This window comes from Mirounga leonina, unplaced genomic scaffold (genome assembly GCF_011800145.1).
Source record: "Mirounga leonina isolate KUSES-001 unplaced genomic scaffold, KU_Mleo_1.0 Mir_93, whole genome shotgun sequence".
NCBI lineage: Eukaryota > Metazoa > Chordata > Mammalia > Carnivora > Phocidae > Mirounga > Mirounga leonina.
Window position 1 is genome coordinate 33,564,060 of NW_023270854.1, and position 5,426 is coordinate 33,569,485.

A 5,426-nucleotide genomic window follows, 5' to 3' on the forward strand; every position below is an offset into this window, starting at 1 on the left:
TCAACTGACTGAGCCACCCAGGCACCCCTTCTTTTTCTTTATGTTTTTTAAAACCCTTGACATTTTCTACATAATCATGTATGTAAATACAGTTTTATTTCTTCTTTTTTGTCTTTTTTTTTTTTTTAACATATTTGTTTTCCTTATTTCACTGCCTAAAACTTCCAGCATTATGTTAAATAAGAATGGTAAGAGTTGATATCCTTGGGATGCCTGGGTGGCTCAGTCATTAGGCATCTGCCTTCGGCTCAAATCATAATCCCAGGGTCGTAGGATCGAGCCCCGCCATCTGGCTCCTTGCTCCACGGGAGGCCTGCTTCTCCCTCTCCCACTCCCCCTGCTTGTGTTCCCTCTCTCGCTGTGTCTCTCTCTGTCAAATAAATAAATAAAATCCTTAAAAAAAAACAAAAAGAAGTTGATACCCTTGCCTTGTTCCTGATCTTAGGAAGTTTTCAATCTTTTACCTGTAATTATGTAATGTTAGCTACAGATATCCTGTAAATGTTATCAGCTGTGGAAATTCCTCTCCATTCCTGCTCTTCTGTGAATTTTTATCATAAATGGATGTTGAACATTGTCAAATGTTTTTCATGCATCAATTGATATGATCATGAATATTTTTTCTTCAGTCTGTCAAAATGGTGGATTACATTTATTTATTTTTGAACATTGAACCAGCCTTGTATCCATAGTATAAATTCCACTTGGTCATGGTGGATAATTATTTTTACACACTGTTGGGTTTAATTTTCTAATATGTTTTTGAGGATTTTTACATCAACGTTCATGAGAGATACTGGTCTATAGTTTTCTCTAATATCATTATCCAGTTTTTGTGTCAGACTAATGCTGGTCTCATAGACTGACTTAGGAAGTGTTCCTTCTATTTTATTAAAGAGATACCAGAAAGTTCCTATTATTTCATCCTTGAACATTTGGTAGATTCTCCAGTGAAACCATATAGGGCAGGGGGGTTCTTTTTGGGAACTTGTAAAATTATGAAGTCAATTTCAGTAGTAGGTATAGGGTCATTCAAATGATCTATTTCATATTGGGTGAGTTGTGGTAGTTTGTGTTTTTCAAAGTAAATGTCTACTTGTTTAAGTTACCAAATGTAAATGTGTAAAGCTATTTATAGTTTTCCCTTTCATCTTTTTGGTGTCCGCTGAGTCAGTAATGATATACCAGTCCATTCCCAACATTGGTAATTTGTGTTTTCTCTTTGTTCTTTGTCAGTTTTGCTGGAGGTTTGTCAGTTTTATTGATTTTTTTTTTTTCAAACAACCAACTGTTTCAATGGTTTTCTGTATTATTTTTCTGTTTTCATTTACTTTAACTCTTATATTTATTATTTATTTATTTTCCTTGCTTTGTGTTGTTCTTCTAAGTTCCTGAGCTGGGTGCTTAAGTTATTAATTGGCTACTTTTCCTCTTTCCCAATATATGCATTTAGTCCTATAAATTGTCCTCACAGGAATGCTTTAGTTATATTCTACAAATTTGGATAGGTACTTTCAATTTCATTCAATACATTTTTTTTCATTTCCCTTGAGACTTCTTCAACCCATAGGCTATATAGTTTATAAGTGTTTGGAGATTTTCCAGTTATCTTTCTCTTTCTCTTATTAATTTCCACTTTGATTCCATTTTAATCAGAGAACATTTTTTTTTACCTTTGTTGAGGTTTGTTTTGTGACCCAGGATATAATCTGTCTTGACATATATTCCATGGACACTTGGATATGTATTCTGCTATTGTTGCATATTCTATAAATGTCAAATAGACCCTGTGGTTAATGCTAATGTTGAGTTCTTCTATATCCTTACTCACTTTCTGTCTATTCATTTTATCAATTGTTCAGAAAGGATTGTTGAGATCTCCAAGTGTAATTATCAGTTTGTCTATTTCTTTTTTCAATTTTATCAGTTTCTGTTTCACATATTTGGCCTATCTATTGTTTGGTGCATACAAAGTTAGAATTGCTATACTTTCTTCATAGACTGACCTTTTATCCTTATAAGATGTTCCTCTCTCTCTGGATAATTTACTTTGCTCTGAATTCTGTTTTATCTGATAGGAAAATAGCCATTCCTGCTTTTTAAAATTAAACTCTTTATATCTTTGTCCATTCTTCTATTTTTAATCTGCCTGTATCATTATATTTGAAGTGATTTTTGTGTAGACAGCATACAGTTGGATATTTTTAATTGACTCTGCCAATCTCTACCTTTTACTTAATGTATTTAATTCATTTACATTTAATATAATTTTATGTAGTCTGATATTTTTGTATTTTGCTTGTCCTCTGTTTCTTGTTCTCTGATTTCTTTTGTCCTGCCTTTTGTGTAAGTTACTTAAACATTTAAATTCTCCTTTATAGTGATTTTGAGTATATCTCTTTGAGGTTTGCTCTAGATATTAAATTATACAAATGTAACTTAGAGTTTTTTGGTGTTGTTTTCCCAGTTTGATAGAGAAGAGAAATATTACCCCATTTATCCCTCCTTACCCTTCACTGTTTATATAGCCTTAAATATCTCCTCCACATATATTCAAAACATCACACAGCATTGTTTTTGTTGTTGTCTGCTTCAACTACCAAACATAATTTAGAAAACTCAAGAGGAGAAAGAAAGCCTATTGCATTCACCCGTATTTTTCCTTATCATGATCCTTCTTCATCCCAGGGATTCAAGTGCTCCTTCTTTTATTGTTTCCTTCCTCTCTAGAGAACGTCCTTTATACATTCTCTTAGGGTATGTCTGCTGCAATCAGTTTTCTTGGTTTTCCTTCATTTATCTTGAATTTCCCTTCATTTCTGGAGGATATTTTGCTGGGTAGGATTATCCTGGGTAGACAGTTCCTTCTTGGTTTCTTGGTTCCCTGATAAGAGAAATACAACCATTCCAACTGTTTTTACTCTACAGGTAAGGTGTCATTTTTATCTGGGTGCTTTCAAGGTTTTGTCCCCCTTAGTTTTCAGTTTAATAATGATGTGTCTTGGCATGGGTTTCTTTGTTATTCCATTTTTATCTTCCAGCTTGCTATTTTTTTCCCCTCTGTCTCCTATATTTTGCTGTTGAGCCTATTCACTGAGCATTACACATCAGTTATTGTATTCAATTCTGAAATTTCCATTTGATTTTTCTTTATATTTTCAATTTTTAATGAGTCATTTTTTACTGAGATGTTCCATTTTTCTATTTGTTTCAAATGTGTTCATAATTATTCATTAAAGCCTTTTTATTATAGCTGTTTTTAAAAATCTTTTTAGGGGGGTGCCTGGGTGGCTCATTCGTTTAAGTGTCTGCCTTTGGCTCAGGTCATGATCCCATGTTCCCGCAGGAAGCCTGCTTCTCCCTCTCCCACTCCCCCTGCTTATGTTCCCTCTCTCACTGTGATCTCTGTCAAATAAATAAAATCTTAAAAAAAAAAAAATCTTTTTAGGGAACTCTAATTCCATCTTCTTAAGTCCTTGCATCTATTGATTGTCTTTTTTCATTCACTTTGAGATCTTCCTGGTTCTTAGTATGACAAAAATTTTCAAATGAAACTTGGACATTATTTTTTAATGAGACTCAGGATTATATTTAAAGTTTTTTGTTGTTGTTTTAGCTAACTTCCTGTGACACTGTACCAGCAAGGGAAGAGAAGCTATTACCTTATTACCACCAGATACAGAGAAAAGTCCAAATTTTGTACTCTCTCTTCATTGCTATCAAAGGTACATGGAGGAGGGAAGGAGTGCCTCCTTATTACTGTTGGATAGGGATGGTAATTTTTACTTCCTATGTGGTCTCTACTGACAAGATAGTGGGGAGTGGCATTTATACTGTTGGTTGATATGGTGGAAGCCCTGACTCTAATAGACCTCACCTGACAAAACCTCAGTAGGAGGTGTGCATTGTTACTGGTAGGTTGGGGTAAAGGCCCAGGCTTTCCACATCATTTCTACTGATAATATGGAATAGTGGAGTAAGGAGTGACCTTATTACCAGTCATCAGGGATGGAAATCCCAGATCCATATTTGGCCATCCCTGACACTACCGTGGCAAAGATGTTAATGTACCTCATTATAGCCTTGTAATCAGAAGTCAAGTAGAAGTCTAGGCTCATCACTCACCTTTCTCCTGCTATAATGAGTGGAAATAGAACCACAAATACTTCTGCAGTGTTTAGCTACAGAGGATCAATTATTTTCTAAAGGTTTTATCCCTTCGTAGTCAGTCCCCCTCCTGATCTTTTGGCTAGTGAGAGTAGGCTTTTCTTGAGGCTCTTTCTTGTTTGTGCTATTGTAATTTCCCAGGTTTCTCATTCTTTAGCTCCAAATATAGAATGTATGAGATAAAAAACAATCCCTTGGAACTCACCACCATGTTGTTCTTTGGGTCCTAAAGTCCCTATCCAGTCTGCTGCCTTCTCTCTATCTTTCAGAGTCTCCTTATATTTGTTTTATATGTAATGATCAAGGTTTTTAGCTGTGTTTAGCAGAAAGAATAGGGAAAATTATGTCTACCTCATCTTTACAGAAGAAGAAGTACATCCTGTATTTTTATTTGATAAATTTGGCTATCCTACTTTGCCTAAAACATTTTGTACTTCTCTTCCACCCTCACCTGAATTCCATAGGTATCACTTACTCTTCCTATTAGTTCTAAGTTTAATTATCACTTCATCCTGTAAAACACACAATGCATTGATGAAATGTAGTATTTTGATTGTACCATGCATTTGCTGAAGCACTAAATTCAGATACAGTTTGTATGATTAGGTTATTTCTTTCTTCCAAACTTAACTATAAGTACCATGTAGGTAGGAATAAGATTGGGTTTTGCCCATCATTACATTTCTAGGGTTTTCCCCAGTGCTTAGCATATAGAGGCAGCAGTCAGTGAAGACTGCTAAACAGATAATTAAATGTTAACAATATCAAATACCAACAAAAGGATTTAGAATGGTAATAAGAATACAGGTGATTGGGAACTATGGACAGTGACTGCCACTGGGGGGAAAAATTCTTTCCATAGAAGGTGATAAAACAGGGAAAGACCCTACATGGGCCTTGCTCAGTAATATGGCGTAACAACTCTTTACAGAGGATAAGGTTTATAGTAGAGGTCATTCCACTTTCAGTATTTCAATATTTACTCCTTAAAGTATTCACACCAGTGCATGACACCTGGACTAGTAAGCTATTATGAGCTCAGTGGCTGGGAAAGTCCATGGTTGAATTGGTTCTTGTCATTTCAGTTTTCCTGTTAGCAAGGGAAAGAGGGAAACAGGTATTTCCACGCAAACAACATACCTATGTTGTAAGAAAAGAAAAGTAGGAAAAGGGGAAGCATCACCCTATGTATAGGAAAGAGAACAATCATAGCAGACCACTGCATTTGCTGGAGTCACCAGTCAAGGCACTGCTTGGCT